This window comes from Salmo trutta, chromosome 37 (genome assembly GCF_901001165.1).
Source record: "Salmo trutta chromosome 37, fSalTru1.1, whole genome shotgun sequence".
In the NCBI taxonomy this organism is placed as follows: domain Eukaryota; kingdom Metazoa; phylum Chordata; class Actinopteri; order Salmoniformes; family Salmonidae; genus Salmo; species Salmo trutta.
This window is the reverse complement of record NC_042993.1, coordinates 10,104,494-10,124,213: the sequence shown is the minus strand read 5'-3', so window position 1 is coordinate 10,124,213 and position 19,720 is coordinate 10,104,494. Positions and strand designations below refer to the sequence as shown.

The following is a 19,720-nucleotide window of genomic DNA, read 5'->3' as shown; positions in this document are numbered from 1 at the left end:
AGCTAGAGTATATACCTAGATGAAGTCAATCTGGGGATACAAGATCTTGCTTTTTGTACCCCGCAATACCAGATAGGCCCACTCAAGTTTTCCATCCAGTTACCCACCTTAAATTAAGAAGAGAGCGCAACAGCAAACTCTTGCTTCAATGCAATATTTTATTCAAACTTTCAGCAGCAAGCTGCCTTCGCCTGGGGTTTACTGTGAGAGGTCACTTCATAAAACGGCATATACAGTAACTGATAGGCCTTCCCACTTCCTCTGCCATGAGGCATTGGATATCCAATATTACCCCTAAATACTGTATCATCGATTTCTCCTATAGATCTACTGAGTATCGTATTGTGAATACTAGATACCTCTATACCAGTATCATGAATCAACTGATACTGGATACTTCTATAACAACATTATGAATCAACTGATACTAGATACCTCTATACCAGTATCATGAATCAACTGATACTGGATACTATACCAGTATCATGAATCAACTGATACTAGATACCTCTATACCAGTATCATGTATCAACTGATACTGAATACCTCTATACCAGTATCATGAATCAACTGATACTGGATACCTCTATACCAGTATCATGAATCAACTGATACTAGATACCTCTATACCAGTATCATGAATCAACTGATACTGAATACCTCTATACCAGTATCATGAATCAACTGATACTGGATACCTCTATACCAGTATCATGAATCAACTGATACTGAATACCTCTATACCAGCATCATGAATCAACTGATACTGGATACCTCTATACCAGTATCATGAATCAACTGATACTGGATACCTCTATACCAGTATCATGAATCAAGTGATACTGGATACCTCTATACCAGTATCATGAATCAACTGATACTGAATACCTCTATACCAGTATCATGAATCAACTGATACTAGATACCTCTATACCAGTATCATGAATCAACTGATACTGAATACCTCTATACCAGTATCATGAATCAACTGATACTGAATACCTCTATACCAGTATCATGAATCAACTGATACTGAATACCTCTATACCAGTATCATGAATCAACTGATACTGAATACCTCTATACCAGTATCATGAATCAACTGATACTGGATACCTCCATACCAGTATCATGAATCAACTGATACTGAATACCTCTATACCAGTATCATGAATCAACTGATACTGGATACCTCTATACCAGTATCATGAATCAACTGATACTGAATACCTCTATACCAGCATCATTAATCAATACAGTCACTGTCCTACATGGATGAAATGTATCGAAGGTGGACTTTGCGCAGCAGGTTTTCTACATTGCAGCAGGTTTTCTACATTGCAGCAGGTTTTCTACATGTCCCAACAGGTGCTCACTGATGTTTTGACAAAACAAATCGATGAGTGTTTCTTCCAGGCAGGAGAACACCGCATTGATGACCCAGACTTACCCACACACACTCCCTCTGCAGCCACACACACACACACACACACACACACACACACACACACACACACACACACACAAACACACACACACACACACACACACACACACACACACACACACACACTCTCTCACTTTATCAGTCCATCTACACCTTGACTCACACCTGCGAACACACAGTTGAGTTTAGATTGCATTTGTGGAGGTAAATGGATTGAGATAACCGCCCGCGTAGCCCATACCATGTATCAACTGTTTAGAGACCTGTATGCCTGTATAATACAATCCAGCATTATTATCATTACACCACTCCATCATAACTAGGTCGAGTTACCTCCATCTCATGAAAGGTACATTTCTTTGTCCTATTGAAAAGCACTAGAGAAAGGCAATCCATTAGGTGTTGTTCTACCACTTCAATAGAACTGGAGGTGTAGTGGCACTGCAGGCTCCCTGGTACAACCAGTGGTGTTCACTAAATAACCCCTGATTGGAGTGACTCATCAGTGTGGCCTCAGTGTTCAAGAGCAAAAACGTAGCGAGAGCGGGGTTACCGAGCGCCTCGAGAGCTCACAAGGAAAAACACTTGTCAAACGAAACAGGATGAAGCCAAGTGATGCTGAAGCGTGTCAGTGGAAGCAAACAATCTTAAAGGCTTTTCATTATAACCATTGAAATTACCACAAGGAGTACATCCTTGTGTTTGTAGCTTTGTGCCATGTGAGTGCATAAAGCCATAGGCCATTTCAATCCTTTTTTCATTAAAGAAAGAGCAGTAGTTTACCATAAGGATTGGTGGTCAGCATGAGATCTGACTCTGAGGGATTCCTGAGGGGAAGAGGAGGAGGAGAGACGTGGAGGAGAGGAGAAGTGAAGCTGTGAGGTGAAACTGAATAATGATGTAGAAAGATGATGTCTCTGGACCACATGATGAGTACAGCTATTAGCCGCAGTCTGTCATCTACTCAGGTAACAGCAGAGGTCTACTATCACTTTCAGTTTAAAATCTCATTTTTTGCAGTCTGAAATCAACCTCTCAGCCCTTCCTTAGTATATTCTTCTTTTTCCGCTCTCTTCAATACAGATCTGACGGGACTTGGTAGATCTGTAGTCATTATGAAGATGCATGGCTTCAGCTGACTTTCCAATGGTTTCACCACATTAGCTAATGATGCTCTAAGTAACCGATCTATTGACTGATTCCGCTAAAAGCATTGCTCTGAAAAACCAGTTGGAACGAACTAGCAGACCCAACAGTGACATTGTGACATAACCTAGCCCCTGTGGTCAGAATTCAGAACACTGACTGACATGGAGCTAATGAGCAGCCAGCCAGCCGCCCGCCCGCTACCAAAACAACACGTTATTATTCCCACAATGCCCTTCACCAGCCCGCTCTCTCCTCTCAGGGCCAGGACCTCAGATAGCCAGCTGGACCCTCATGAAGACCAGTATGGAACCAAATAATAAACTGCTGTTAATGTCGTTTTTTTTGTTTCTAATATACAAATCCCATCACAATAAAGGCTGTTTAATCTTGGGGTGATTTGGACATTCTTGGAATTTTTTCAATTAGACTTGGATGTTCTTTAGTCCTCCTCCCAAAGTGAACCCTTTCAAAATGGCTCTCTCACCACATTAGGAAGAAAGTACAGCTCCAACTACCTATTCTCTCCTCCTATAACTGAAATTAGACTCATGAACCTCTCTATGTCTTTACACAATTGATCCCAGTGACCGGCTGTTTCCAATCCATCCAGAGGTAATGGAACTCTCTGGGCTGTAACCATTGATGCTACTACTGTAGGCCTGTATGCCACGGTAACATGGTCTTCCCACCAAACCTATTATCTCAGACTAAGACTGTGTCACCTGAGCACTAAACCGTGTTTAATATTATTCTAAAACCTGATTAAACTGATTAGATACTGATCTGTTCTATGAATTCTAACAGAGAGAACCACTGCCTACAGTCCTTTATAAACCTATTATACTACTGCAAGTCTGAAGGACACACTACCCTGTTACTCTTTAACAGCATATCAACCCCTTTTACACAGACACACAGACACACAGATGAGACAGTCATAGACACACACAAACACACAGGCACACACACACACCCAAAGACCATCCGCTATCTAATTGTAATGACTACATTAACAGAGAAGGCTATTAGCAGCCTTCACTTTACTTTACGGTGGACGGACCACACAACCCAGTCAGGAGGGAGCAGCACGTCACCGGGTGGTGCACCCTAATGCCCGTCCCCCAATTCCCCCCTCCCTCTAGTCTCTCCCTGAGCACGACATGCCAGCCAGGAGCTGACAGCCAGCTATACAAACATGCCCATTCCTTCTGCTCCATTAGGCAATGAGGAACTGGGCTTTTATATGGGCCGATGGGCTGGACGGCCTCGCATCGTGCTGGTTCCACTGGCAGACAGGAGGCAGCAGACAGGAGGCAGCAACCAGGAGGTTGGTGCTGCAGTGCAGTGCAGTACAGTACAGAGAGATATTACACAAAGTCTAATATTAAAGGGTAGAGCAATTAGTGTCCACCTCATCAAGTCAAACTGTGGGATCTTCTTTGTTGATAGGTTTAATTCCTCTGTAGCTCTTACACTAGTTATCTCTGTACTGTGTAGCTCTTACACTAGTTATCTCTGTACTGTGTAGCTCTTACACTAGTTATCTCTGTACTGTGTAGCTCTTACACTAGTTATCTCTGTACTGTGTAGCTCTTACACTAGTTATCTCTGTACTGTGTAGCTCTTACACAAGTTCTCTCTGTACTGTGTAGCTCTTACACAAGTTCTCTCTCTGTACTGTGTAGCTCTTACACAAGTTCTCTCTCTGTACTGTGTAGCTCTTACACAAGTTCTCTCTCTGTACTGTGTAGCTCTTACACTAGTTATCTCTGTACTGTGTAGCTCTTACACTAGTTATCTCTGTACTGTGTAGCTCTTACACTAGTTATCTCTGTACTGTGTAGCTCTTACACTAGTTATCTCTGTACTGTGTAGCTCTTACACAAGTTCTCTCTCTGTACTGTGTAGCTCGTACACTAGTTATCTCTGTACTGTGTAGCTCTTACACAAGTTCTCTCTCTGTACTGTGTAGCTCTTACACTAGTTATCTCTGTACTGTGTAGCTCTTACACTAGTTATCTCTGTACTGTGTAGCTCTTACACTAGTTATCTCTGTACTGTGTAGCTCTTACACTAGTTATCTCTGTACTGTGTAGCTCTTACACAAGTTCTCTCTCTGTACTGTGTAGCTCGTACACTAGTTATCTCTGTACTGTGTAGCTCTTACACTAGTTATCTCTGTACTGTGTAGCTCTTACACTAGTTATCTCTGTACTGTGTAGCTCTTACACTAGTTATCTCTGTACTGTGTAGCTCTTATGGCCCTTAACAGATTAGGTGATTTATTATGATCAAGCCTGGTGAAGACAGGGATCAAGACGTTGCTAGATTACATATAAACCTGGGATCATCTACAGTGTGCTTAGACTGGATGTTAAGACTTTCTTTTCATTTCATATTTCATTGTGTGTGTGCCAACTACACTGGAGCCCAGTGAATGAACAAACAACATTACCCCCTGTGAAGCTTTAATTAACTGTACAAACTAGAGAGCTGATCGTTAGATCGACTGGCTAATCATGAGTTGTATGCTGCAGGGTTTGAGTTGGTGTCCCTCATGTGAACCCTTTAACATTAGAGAAGCAGTGATTCATACAGCTGGTGGCTGGCTGATGTCTGTGGGTCTCAGCTGGAGAGGTTAGAGCAGTGCTATTCAAACTTTTTCAGCGGGGACCCCATTTATTCAGACAGAATTTCTGGGGACCCCATTTATTCAGACAGAATTTCTGGGAACACCATTTATTCAGACAGAATTTCTGGGAACACCATTTATTCAGACAGAATTTCTGGGGACCCCATTTATTCAGACAGAATTTCTGGGAACACGATTTATTTGGGCAGAATATCTGGGGACCCCATTTTTTCAGACCCCACTGCAGTTCCCCCATGGAGATTCAGTGTAGAACATTGGAATAAGACGAGTAGAGAGTGGACATTCAGTGTAGAACATTGAGATAAGAAGAGCAGAGATTCAGTGTAGAACATTGAGATAACATTACATTTACATTTAAGTCATTTAGCAGACGCTCTTATCCAGAGCGACTTACAGGAGTAGAGAGTGGAGATTCAGTGTAGAACACTGAGATAAGAGGAGTGGAGATTCAGTGTAGAACATTGAGATAAGAGGAGTAGAGACTGGAGATTCAGTGTAGAACATTGCGATAAGAGGAGTGGAGAGTGGAGATTTCTCCAAGAGACAGGCTTAGGTAAGGCTATATCATATTCATCCTACATCTGAAAGTGAGAAGAATGTGTTTTATTCTAACCACTTGACCAGACCAAACCTGGGGCCCTGGTTATAAACTCTAATACTACCACTACTATCACCGCCAGACCAAACCTGGGGCCCTGGTTATAAACTCTAATACTACCACTACTATCACCACCAGACCAAACCTGGGGCCCTGGTTATAAACTCTAATGCTACTACTACTACTACTATCACCACCAGACCAAACCTGGGGCCCTGGTTATAAACTCTAATACTACCACTACTATCACCGCCAGACCAAACCTGGGGCCCTGGTTATAAACTCTAATACTACCACTACTATCACCATCAGACCAAACCTGGGGCCCTGGTTATAAACTCTAATGCTACTACTACTATTACTATCACCACCAGACCAAACCTGGGGCCCTGGTTATAAACTCTAATATTACTACTACTATCACCACCAGACCAAACCTGGGGCCCTGGTTATAAACTCTAATACTACTACTACTATCACCACCAGACCAAACCTGGGGCCCTGGTTATAAACTCTAATACTACCACTACTATCACCACAATACCAAACCTGGGGCCCTGGTTATAAACTCTAATACTCCTACTACTATCACCACCAGACCAAACCTGGGGCCCTGGTTATAAACTCTAATACTACTACTACTATCACCACCAGACCAAACCTGGGGCTCTAGTTATAAACTCTAATAGTACTACTACTACTATCACCACCAGACCAAACCTGGGGCCCTGGTTATAAACTCTAATACTACTACTACTATCACCACCAGACCAAACCTTGGGCCCTGGTTATAAACTGTAATACTACTACTACTATCAACACCAGACCAAACCTGGGGCCCTGGTTATAAACTCTAATACTACTACTACTATCACCACCAGACCAAACCTGGGGCACTTAACACTGTCAGAAGTGAGAGGTACAAGTGTACATGGTTACATGTCAGTTATTATGACAGCATTGTGTAGGCATTACACAGTGCATTCAGAAAGTATTCAGACCCCTTGACTTTTTCCACATTTTGTTACATTACAGCCTAATTCTAAAATTGATTAAATAAATAAAAATCCTAATCAATCTACACACAATATCCCATAATGACAAAGTGAAAACAGGTTTTTAGACATTTTTTCAAATTTATTAAAACTTATATATACAGTGGCTTGCGAAAGTATTCACCCCCTTGGCATTTTTCCTGTTTTGTTGCCTTAGAACCTGGAAATATAATTGATTTTGGGGGGGGGTTTGTTTAATTTGATTTACACAACATACCTACTACCTTGAAGATGCAAATTATTTTTTATTGTGTAACAAACAAGAAATAAGACAAAACAACAGAAAACTTGAGCGTGCATAACTATTCACCCCCCCAAAGTCAATACTTTGTAGAGCCACCTTTTGCAGCAATTACAGCTGCAAGTCTCTTGGGGTATGTCTCTAAAAGCTTGGCACATCTAGCCACTGGGATTTTTGCCCATTCTTCAAGGTAAAACTGCTCCAGCTCCTTCAAGTCGGATGGGTTCCGCTGGTGTACAGCAATCTTTAAGTCATACCACAGATTCTCAATTGGATTGAGGTCTGGGCTTTGACTAGGCAATTCTAAGATATTTAAATGTTTCCCCTTAAACCACTCGAGTGTTGCTTTAGCGGTATGCTTAGGGTCATTGTCCTGCTGGAAGGTGAACCTCCATCCCAGTCTCAAATCTCTGGAAGACTGAAACAGGTTTCCCTCAAGAATTTCCCTGTATTTAGCGCCACCCATCATCCCTTCAATTCTGATCAGTTTCCCAGTCCCTGCCGATGAAAAACATCCCCACAGCATGATGCTGCCACCACCATGCTTCACTGTGGGGATGGTGTTCTCAGGGTGATGAGAGGTGTTTGGGTTTTGCGCCAGACATAGCGTTTTCATTGATGGCCAAAAAGCTCAATTTTTGTCTCATCTGACCAGAGCACCTTCTTCCATATGTTTGGGGAGTCTCCCACATGCCTTTTGGTGAACACCAAAGGTGTTTGCTTATTTTTTTCTTTAAGCAATGGCTTTTTTATTGCCACTCTTCTGTAAAGCCCAGGTCTGTGGAGTGTATGGCTTATAGTGGTCCTATGGACAAATACTCCAATCTCCGCTGTGGAGCTTTGCAGCTCCTTCAGGGTTATCTTTGGTCTCTTTGTTGCCTCTCTGATTAATGCCCTCCTTGCCTGGCCCGTGAATTTTGGTGGGCGGCCCTTTCTTGGCAGGTTTGTTGTGGTACCATATTCCTTCAATTGTTTAATTATGGATTTAATGGTGCTCCGTGGGATGTTCAAATTTTCGGATATTTTTTTATAACTCAACCCTGATCTGTACTTCTCCACAACTTTGTCCCTGACCTATTTGGAGAGCTCCTTGGTCTTCATGGTGCCGCTTGCTTGGTGGTGCCCCTTGCTTAGTGGTGTTGCAGACTCTGGGGCCTTTCAGAACAGGTGTGTATATACTGAAATCATGTGACACTTAAATAAAGTCCACATGTGCACAATCTAACTAATTATGTGACTTCTGAAGGTAATTGGTTGCACCAGATCTTATTTGGGGGCTTCATAGCAAAGGGGGTGAATACATATGCACGCACCACTTTTCAGTTTTTTTATCTTTTAGAATTTTTGAAACAAGTAATTTTTTTCATTTCACTTCACCAATTTGTAATATTTAGTGTATGTCCATTACATGAAATCCAAATAAAAATCAATTTAAATTACAGGTTGTAATGCAACAAAATAGGAAAAACACCAAGGAGGATGAATATTTTACAAGGCACTGTATATACCTTATTTACATAAGTATTCAGACCCTTTGCTATGAGACTCGAAATTCAGCTCAGGTGCATCCTGTTTCCATTGATCATCCTTGAGATGTTTCTACAACAGGATTGGAGTTCGCCTGTGGTAAATTCAATTGATTGGACATGATTTGGAAAGGCACACACCTGTCTACATAAGGTCGCACAGTTGACAGTGCATATCAGAGCAAACACCAAGTCATGAGGTTGAAGAAATTGTCCGTAGAGCTCCGAGACAGGATCGTGTCGAGGCACAGATCTGGGGAAGGGTACCAAAAAATGTCTGCAGCATTGAAGGTCCCCAAGAACACAGTGGCCTCCATCATTGTTAAATGGAAGAAGTTTGGAACCACTAAGATTCTTCCTAGTGCTGGTCACCCAGCCAAACTGAGCCATCGGGGGAGACGGGCCTTGGTCAGGGAGGTGACTCTGACAGAGCTCCAGAATTCCTCTGTGGAGATGGGAGAAGCTTCCAGAAGGACAACCATCTCTGCAGCACTCCACCAATCAGGCCTTTATGGTAGAGTGGCCAGACAGAAGCCACTCCTCAGTAAAAGGCACATGACAGCCTGCTTGGAGTTTCCCAAAAGGCACCTAAAGACTCTCAGACCATGAGAAACAAGGTACTCTGGTCTGATGGAACCCAGATTGAACTCTTTGGTCTGAATGACAAGCGTCATGTCTGGAGGAAACCTGGCACCATCCCTACGGTGAAGCATGGTGGTGGCAGCATCATGCTGTGAGGATGTATTTCAGTGGCAGGGACTGGGAGACGGGTCAGGATTGAGGGAATGATGAACAAAGCAAAGTACAGAGAGATCCTTGATGAAAACCTTCTCCAGAGCACTCAGGACCTCAGACTGGGGCAAAGGTTCAACTTCCAACAGGACAATGACTCTAACCACATAGCCAAGACAACACAAGAGTGGCTTCGGGACAAGTCTCTGAATGTCCTTGCATGGCCCAGCCAGAGCCCGGACTTGAACCTGATCGAACATCTCTAGAGAGACCTGAAAATAATTGTGCGGTGACGCTCCCCGTTCAATCTGGCAGAGCTTGAGAGGATCTGCAGAGAAGAATGGGAGAAACACCCCAAATACAGGTGTGCCAAACTGGTGTGTCAAAGCAAAGAAGACTCAAGGCTGTAATCGCTGCCAAAGACGCTTCAACAAAGTACTGAGTAAAGGGTCTGAATACTTATGTAAATGTTTATTTTTGTTTTTTTATATGCTAACATTTCTAAAAACCTGTTTTTGCTTTGTCATTATGAGGTATTGTGTGTAGATTAATGGGGGGGGGAACAATTGAATCAATTTTAGAATAAGGCTGTAACATAACAAAATGTGTAAACATTCAAAGGGTCTGAATACTTTCCGAATGCACTGTATATATAGGTATTATAACATTCCTTTTGCAACACACTGAAGCTCACTCCTCCTGTCCTCTCCAGCCTATTCTGGGGCAGAGAAAAGAAAGCAGTGTTATGTTATCTCTGTGCTTCTGCAGTAATGGTATTATTTAGTCATCTTAATTCTCCTGGGCTGACCAACAGTGTGAACAAAGCAGGGCCTTACTAAGCCCATCAGAGTGGTCACATGAAGCAGAGGTCTTTTCCTGCTCCACAGACCCTACAGGCTCCTCTATCCCTCCCCCTCGTTCCTTCTGCATCCCTCCTCCATCTATTTATCCATCCTCCCTCTCTCACTCTCTTTTCCTGCCTATTCCTCTGCCCCTTTCTCTCTTCCTCTCTCCCTCATCCTTTCTCACTCTCTACCTCCCCTTATTCCTGCCCCTCTCTCCCTGTCTCTCTCTCTCCCCTCCATCCCTCCCTCACTCCATCATCTCTCTCTCTCTACCTCTCCCTCCCTCCTCCTCCTCTCTCAGTGGCGGGAGAGAGTTGTGCGTGTGATGGCGTTATTCACAGTTCATTGGTCTGTTTGAAGGGACTATCTTGATTGAGCGTTTCCCAGTGCAGGGCAGGGCAGGGTGGATGGGGGACTGTATAAAGATGTGTTGGGAGCCTGTGGAGATGGGCTACAAGAACATGGACACACAGTAGGGGGCTGCCATGTTTGTCAAACCTATAATCTAAAGACAACATTGGAAATTGGAGACAACGGCACACAGAAGTGGGAAACTGACACTATGGACACTCGGAAGCATGCAGGAGAGATTTTAGCTCTTTGAGAGGCTCAGTCTGTTGGAAATATTGGACATAGAAACAGTAGGCTAGCACAATGAGTGAAATTGATAGTAAACTGGACACTGGAATGCAAGTGGATAAGCCTCAGTGCTAGCCAGACAGAGAAAAACAGAATCTGTCATGCTCTCTCTCTCTCTCCCCCCTCTCTCTCCCTCTCTCCACATTCTGGTCGTCATCTTTCTCTCACTCTAATAAATGCATGCACTGACAAAGAACCCAAAACTGCTCTGAGAAGCAAAAATACACATCACTAATTAGTCCAAACTAACCCCAGGCAGACTTACAGTAGACGCACACACATATCACACACATAAAACCAGTTCCTACTCTCACACCACACTGATTCTGCTGCACCTCACACACACACACACACACACACACACACACACACACACACACACACACACACACACACACACACACACACACACACACACACACACACACACACACACACACACACACACACACACACACACACGCACACACACACACACAGAAAGTGCCTCCAGCTGAGGCAGCAAATGCAACCAGAGTCGCATCGCTTTGAAGGCAGTGTAAAACCAACGCTGCAGAAAAATGCTATGGCTAGGAAACGGAGCATGACATTAACTAAGCACGGACAGACAATTCACACATGTACATATAAACAGTCACACACAACACAGAGAAAGAAGAGTCTTACTTACAGAATGAGTCAGACGATATCAGAAGCGGTGTACCATATATGTGTATAGTAGCCAGTCAGCACAGCCCTCGACAGGCATGGAGATGGAATCCACTGGTGGGGGGGGGGCGACTTGTGTCTTCCGCGGAGGGGGGACTTGTGGGGCTGTCACAGCATTCCGGATTGTCTCCGTGTAGGGGTGGGGGGCTGAGAGAGAGAGGACAAGATGGACGATTCCGGTACTTGGACTGTGAAAGCTAGGCAACAATATTCCTTTTGGAGGTGAGAAGAAAAAGCAACAAATGAGGATAGAAAAAATCTTCAGACACCCTCAACAAAAGTAGAGAGTAAAAGACAGGAGGAGAAAAAGAAAGGGTATTGTGCTGTCTTCTTCCCTTTCTTTATCTCTCTCCCTCTCTTCAGTAGAGCTATAGATGTGGAAGGAGCCTCTTCGTCAAATAAAACACGAGGGTTGAAAAATGAGTCTGTTTCAATCCAAAAGGGCCCCCCTCCTTCCCTTTCTCTCTCTCCTTCCCTCGTTTCCTTCCCTCTGGGCCGGCAGAAGGCCTCAACGGCTCCGAGTACCGCTGTCTAAATCCAATCCCTCTCCCAGAAGAAGAGGGGGAAACAGAAGAGAAAATGACAAGCAGAGGGAGAGGATTTCAGACACCTGCTCTATATCCCTCTCCTTTCCACTGTCTACTTTTCTCTTTCCTTCCCTCTCTCTCTCACTCTTGCTGTCACTACCTCTATCTAACCTGTCCTTCCCTTCTAGTAGCAGTCCCCCTACCTGTTTGTTTGTTTCTGTCTAGTCTTGCCAGCGGAGGCTGAGGCTGAGGGGGATGCAGTCAGATCCTCTAATTGCTGCGTCGCTCGCTCTCAGTCCCCGTCAGGCAGACAGGCAGCCCCAAACCCAACACAGGTCTGACTGCTTCTCTCTTCTCTACCCCTATCTCTCTCTCTCACACACACAGTCTGGAATGACAATGACGACTGTCTGCTTTTAATGCTTGTTTATAATGCCTCCCAGTTTACTGTCTGTCTGTTTAAGAGCCATCCAGTTCCGGTCCAGGGGTGTACAGCGGGACTTTTTACCCTCCTCTAGTGCTCAGCTGCCCCCCCGGTCAGAATTCTGCCTCTTTCTCTGCCCATCATGCAACCAACCAGCCAACCAACCAATCAGCTTCCAGCGGATCTAAGAGACAGACAGACTAAATTAGGCTGAGGCAGGAAGTCTCTAGAAGGATTCTGACAAATCTCAGTTAATTATCTCGCTTTCTCTCTCTCTCTACCTGTTTCCCTATCTCCTTCTCTTCTCCGTTCTCTCTCTCCTTCCTCGTTATCTATTCAGGGCAGTTTGTCCCTCTTTTCTCTCTGTCACCAAGGGAGGATCAGGAAGAATGGACTTGTTTCATAATATATTCCTCCTCACTGGATGAAGAGATGAGGGGAAAGGAGGAAGACCAGAAAAAGGGAAAGTGGAGGGGAAATTGTTCCTTTAAAAAATAAGCCCCCAAACAAATCAGAAGGCGGGATTCCCAAGGGGGGACTGTCAATTACTTGGTTCTGCTGAGGAACCGGTCTGGAACAGACGCAGAACTTTGAAGTGAACAGAGTAAAGTCCCATAATCTAGACAGGATGTACAGCAGTTAAATCCACCCATGTACCACAATCCCATGTAGTTTTCTGGAGGAGCATCACAGTTGAGTATTTCCTTCCAGGGAGACACGTCCCCCGAAGCTCAAGGTCCTCTACAAGCTGTTGCGCTGGCATCAACACCCCAAACCTCTAGGTTTCATTAAATCCCATTGGATGCGGTTGTAATCAGAAGAGTACAATGTACACATCTCTCACTGGAACAATTGCAGCACTGGTGGTTGGGCTCCTTGTGGGGGGGGGTCACTCTGCAGGGGTAGAGAGGTGGTCAGTATTGGGGTGCTGGATGCTAGCAGTTTGTCTTTATTCCCCATGGTGGGAACTGTGACTCCTAACTGACAAGGAAAGGATTCAGAAAGGTAGAGGTAATTCCACTAGGTTTCAGCCCTGTAGGAGAAAGAGAAAGGCAGAGAGAGGGAGAGAGAAAGAGAGAGCATGTGAGACTTGTTGACATTTGTGTCATTCTGGCTTATCACGCACGTCATTCTCCTCCTCGTCCGACTCAACTCTGCCTGTCTTCCTCCTGTCTAGTCTGTCCTTGTCACTCTTCCACTGACTTTACCTTCCGTTCCCCTCTTCACCTCTTCCCTTCATTCCCTTCCCTCATCTCTCTCTGCAGCTCAATCTCCCCCTAAATGGTCTCGCCACTGTCTCCTCTACTATAGCCTTTCATTCCTTACATCTATCACAGTCTCCTCTCTCCTTTTATCCCTGCTATCTTTCACGGTCCCTCGATATCTATCTGTCCATCTTTCTATACAGTATCTGAGAGGAGCTGTACTTTGAGGAGCAGAGAGAGAGAGACAGAGAGAGCGAGTGCGAGAGAGAGAGAGAGAGAGAGAGAGAGAAAGAGGGAGAGAGAGAGAAAGAGGGAGAGAGACTGGCATGTTAAAACCACCTGTCTCCTCTCTCCACATATACAGCCAGGTTAAAACCATCTGTCTCCTCTCTCCACATATACAGTTAGGTTAAAACCACCTGTCTCCTCTCTCCATATATACAGCCAGGTTAAAACCACCTGTCTCCTCTCTCCACATATACAGCCAGGTTAAAACCACCTGTCTCCTCTCTCCATATATACAGCCAGGTTAAAACCACCTGTCTCCTCTCTCCACATATACAGTTAGGTGGTTTTAACCTGTCTCCTCTCTCCACATATACAGCCAGGTTAAAACCACCTGTCTCCTCTCTCCACATATACAGCCAGGTTAAAACCACCTGTCTCCTCTCTCCACATATACAGCCAGGTTAAAACCACCTGTCTCCTCTCTCCATATATACAGCCGGGTTAAAACCACCTGTCTCCTCTCTCCACATATACAGCCGGGTTAAAACCACCTGTCTCCTCTCTCCACATATACAGCCGGGTTAAAACCACCTGTCTCCTCTCTCCACATATACAGCCGGGTTAAAACCACCTGTCTCCTCTCTCCACATATACAGCCGGGTTAAAACCACCTGTCTCCTCTCTCCACATATACAGTTAGGTTAAAACCACCTGTCTCCTCTCTCCACATATACAGTTAGGTTAAAACCACCTGTCTCCTCTCTCCATATATACAGCCAGGTTAAAACCACCTGTCTCCTCTCTCCACATATACAGTTAGGTTAAAACCACCTGTCTCCTCTCTCCATATATACAGCCAGGTTAAAACCACCTGTCTCCTCTCTCCACATATACAGCCAGGTTAAAACCACCTGTCTCCTCTCTCCACATATACAGTTAGGTTAAAACCACCTGTCTCCTCTCTCCATATATACAGCCAGGTTAAAACCACCTGTCTCCTCTCTCCACATATACAGCCAGGTTAAAACCACCTGTCTCCTCTCTCCACATATACAGCCAGGTTAAAACCACCTGTCTCCTCTCTCCACATATACAGCCGGGTTAAAATCACCTGTCTCCTCTCTCCACATATACAGTTAGGTTAAAACCACCTGTCTCCTCTCTCCACATATACAGCCGGGTTAAAACCACCTGTCTCCTCTCTCCACATATACAGGGAGGGAAAAAAGTATTTGATCCCCTGCTGATTTTGTATGTTTGCCCACTGACAAAGAAATGATCAGTCTATAATTTTAATGGTAGGTTTATTTGAACAGTGAGAGACAGAATAACAACAAAAAAATCCAGAAAAACGCATGTCAAAAATGTTATAAAATGATTTGCATTTTAATGAGGGAAAGAAGTATTTGACCCCTCTGCAAAAGATGACTTAGTACTTGGTGGCAAAACCCTTGTTGGCAATCACAGAGGTCAGACGTTTCTTGTATTTGGCCACCAGGTTTGAACACATCTCAGGAGGGATTTTGTCCCACTCCTCTTTGCAGATCTTCTCCAAGTCATTAAGGTTTCGAGGCTGACGTTTGGCAACTCGAACCTTCAGCTCCCTCCACAGATTTTCTATGGGATTAAGGTCTGGAGACTGGCTAGGCCACTCCAGGACCTTAATGTGCTTCTTCTTGAGCCACTCCTTTGTGTTTGGGGTCATTGTCATGCTGGAATACCCATCCACGACCCATTTTCAATGCCCTGGCTGAGGGAAGGAGGTTCTCACCCAAGATTTGACGGTACATGGCCCCGTCCATTGTCCCTTTGATGCGGTGAACTTGTCCTGTCCCCTTAGCAGAAAAACACCCCCAAAGTATAATGTTTCCACCTCCATGTTTGACGGTGGGGATGGTGTTCTTGGGGTCATAGGCAGCATTCCTCCTCCTCCAAACACGGCGAGTTGAGTTGATGCCAAATAGCTCCATTTTGGTCTCATCTGACCACAACACTTTCACCCAGTTGTCCTCTGAATCATTCAGATGTTCATTGGCAAACTTCAGACGGGCATGTATATATGCTTTCTTGAGCAGGGGGACCTTGCGGGCGCTGCAGGATTTCAGTCCTTCATGGCGTAGTGTGTTACCAATTGTTTTCTTGGTGACTATGGTCCCAGCTGCCTTGAGATCATTGACAAGATCCTCCTGTGTAGTTCTGGGCTGATTCCTCACCTTTCTCATGATCATTGCAACTCCACGAGGTAAGATCTTGCATGGAGCCCCAGGACGAGGGAGATTGACAGTTCTTTTTGTGTTTCTTCCATTTGCGAATAATCGCACCAACTGTTGTCACCTTCTCACCAAGTTGCTTGGCGATGGTCTTGTAGCCCATTCCAGCCTTGTGTAGGTCTACAATCTTGTCCCTGACATCTTTGGAGAGCTCTTTGGTCTTGGCCATGGTGGAGTGTTTGGAATCTGATTGATTGCTTCTGTGGAAGCTGAGATTAGGAGCACTCCCTTTAAGAGTGTGCTCCTAATCTCAGCTCGTTACCTGTATAAAAGACACCTGGGAGCCAGAAATCTTTCTGATTGAGAGGGGGTCAAATACTTATTTCCCTCATTAAAATGCAAATCAATTTATAACATTTTTGACATGCGTTTTTCTGGATTTTTTTGTTGTTATTCTATCTCTCACTGTTCAAATAAACCTACCATTAAAATTATAGACTGATCATTTCTTTGTCAGTGGGCAAACGTACAAAATCAGCAAGGGATCAAATACTTTTTTCCCTCACTATACAGCCAGGTTAAAACCACCTGTCTCCTCTCTCCACATTTTAGTAATATTTTAGTAATTTAGCAGACGCTCTAATCCAGAGCAAATTATAGTTAGTGTATTCATCTTAAAAAAGCTAGGTGAGACAACCACCTATATCTCAGTTATAGTAAGTGCATTTTTCCTACATACAGCCAAGATAAAGCCACTGTCTCTCCTTATACAATCCAGGATCAACCCTGGCTCTGCCCCATTCCCACCTAGGTTGCTTGCCAAATCTGCTACAGCTTTAGCCAACAATACCAAACATGCCAATGCATGACAATGACAAAGCAGTTGGCTGAAGCAGAACCGATCTGGCTTCCAATGAACTCAAGCCTACGGACAATGTCAAATGTGATATAGGGAAGCACCTGACTGAGTTGGGTGCACAGATACTTTCCCGAAACGGATGACACAAACAACTGGATTCGTTATCCCTTTCATGCCGTGCCTCCAGTCCACTTACCGATATCGGAACAAGAGAGCTCATCGAAATTTCAACAAGCGGTTCTGTGAAAATTGAATTTAATCAGAAGCCACTGCCAGATTTCTGGATTGGGCTGCACTCAGAGTATCCTGCCTTGGAAAATCGCTCTGTTAAGACACTGATGCCCTTTGCAACCACATACCTATGTGAGAGTGGATTCTAGGGCCTCACTAGCATGTAAACAAAATACAGGCATAGACTGTGTGTGGGAAATGATTTAAGACTGAGACTCTCTCCAATACAACCCAACATTGCAGAGTTATGTGCATCCTTTCAAGCAGACCCTTCTCATTAACCTGTTGTGAGTTATTCACAATTTTCGGTGAACAAATAAGGTGTTATATGTAAGATGGTTAAATAAAGAGCAAAATTATTGATTATTATTATATTATTATTTGTGACCTGGTCCTATAAGAGCTCTTTGTCAGTTCCCACGAGCCGGGTTGTGACAAAAACTCACACTCATTCTTATGTTTAATAAATGTATTGTATAGTGTGTGTGTGTGGCAGGCTTACAATGATGGCAAAAAACAACATTTGAGAGTGCGCTGACCCTGGTGCTAGAGGGGGTACGCAGCTGGAGGTTGAATGTTTGAAGGGGATCTAGCATAATAGTACATTTTTGTACCCAATATTTTGAATATAAAGGTACAATCATCAAACTCCACAATGAAGATACAGGTCTGTTTCTCAATACCCCACCATAAGGAACAATCATCAATCTCCACAATGAAGGTACAGGTCTGTTTCTCAATACCCCACCATAAGGAACAATCATCAAACTCCACAATGAAGGTACAGGTCTGTTTCTCAATACCCCACCATAAGGAACAATCATCAAACTCCACAATGAAGGTACAGGTCTGTTTCTCAATACCCCACCATAAGGAACAATCATCAAACTCCACAATGAAGGTACAGGTCTGTTTCTCAATACCCCACCATAAGGAACAATCATCATACTCCACAATGAAGGTACAGGTCTGTTTCTCAATACCCCACCATAAGGAACAATCATCAAACTCCACAATGAAGGTATAGGTCTGTTTCTCAATACCCCACCATAAGGAACAATCATCATACTCCACAATGAAGGTATAGGTCTGTTTCTCAATACCCCACCATAAGGAACAATCATCATACTCCACAATGAAGGTACAGGTCTGTTTCTCAATACCCCACCATAAGGAACAATCATCATACTCCACAATGAAGGTACAGGTCTGTTTCTCAATACCCCACCATAAGGAACAATCATCATACTCCACAATGAAGGTACAGGTCTGTTTCTCAATACCCCACCATAAGGAACAATCATCAAACTCCACAATGAAGGTACAGGTCTGTTTCTCAATACCCCACCATAAGGAACAATCATCATACTCCACAATGAAGGTACAGGTCTGTTTCTCAATACCCCACCATAAGGAACAATCATCATACTCCACAATGAAGGTACAGGTCTGTTTCTCAATACCCCACCATAAGGAACAATCATCATACTCCACAATGAAGGTACAGGTCTGTTTCTCAATACCCCACCATTTTTGCCACTTAAAAAATAACAAACAGCTTTGTCACTGTGGCGATACACTAAAGGCAAAATTGTACCATAATCATTAGCCTGATCACATTTCCCAACATGCAGGTAGATGTATTATTATTTATTTTTATATCTGTGTTGTTGCATGTACATTGATTGATGTGTTAATCTTATGCTACACAAAGATAAATACCATAGATTTTTCTAAACTAGTTGGATTTTTGCAACCATTACTGAAATGGTTGTTCCATTTTCAAAGGCCTAGGTAGTCTCCTCATAATGTTCCTAACCCTAGCAGTCATTCTGGATGCAGGTTGCAGGTGAATACAAATTCCAACTGTTGGATATCATAACCCTGGCTGGATTCTAATAGGAATTACACACCAGTTTGCACTACCAGCATGTGAATTGCAGATAGGTTTTCAAAATCCTGGTAACTTTCTCCAAACTCTCAGGTTTTCCAGAAATCTCAGTAGGAGATTCCTGGAAACAGGAGGGAATAAGCAGAGAATCCAGAAAGTGAACGGAATTTTGCAACCATACTTATAGGCCTGCTGTGGCCTGAACACTACCCGTGAGTGGAAGTGTTGTACCTGTTTAGTAGTCTATGGTAGAGGTACATTTCTGAAATGCTATAAAGGCAAAATGTACCTTTTCTAAAGCATGCTTTTGTACCTGTGAACTATATGTAAGAAAGGTACTATCTGGGGTATGAACTGCGGTACAATTATGTCCCTATAACTGAAGTTACAAAGGTCCTACCTTACAGGGTACCACTACAGTAACAAGTAACAAATCTTAACCTGTTTCTAAGAGTGTATTCTATTCTATGTACCCTACAACACTGGACATGTAACAGTTATATCAGTACAGCTTGTATTAAACATCTCTGTCTCTTCCCAGTACTATAACCC

General features: G+C 43.7%; 1 protein-coding gene across 7 annotated transcripts in view; it reads right to left on the bottom strand.

Annotated features, from left to right (window-relative positions):
* The window catches only part of LOC115176487 (glutamate receptor ionotropic, kainate 5), a 105,799-nt gene that overhangs the window by 83,974 nt on the left and 2,105 nt on the right, over positions 1–19,720 (bottom strand). For 4 of the 7 annotated variants that reach the window (XM_029736519.1, XM_029736525.1, XM_029736520.1 and 1 more), the window contains one exon: positions 11,556–13,577. The gene's annotated coding sequence lies outside the window, so the exon portion shown is untranslated. The remainder of the gene's footprint in view (positions 1–11,555; positions 13,578–19,720) is intronic. The other 3 variants (XM_029736521.1, XM_029736522.1, XM_029736524.1) reach the window with 2 other exon arrangements.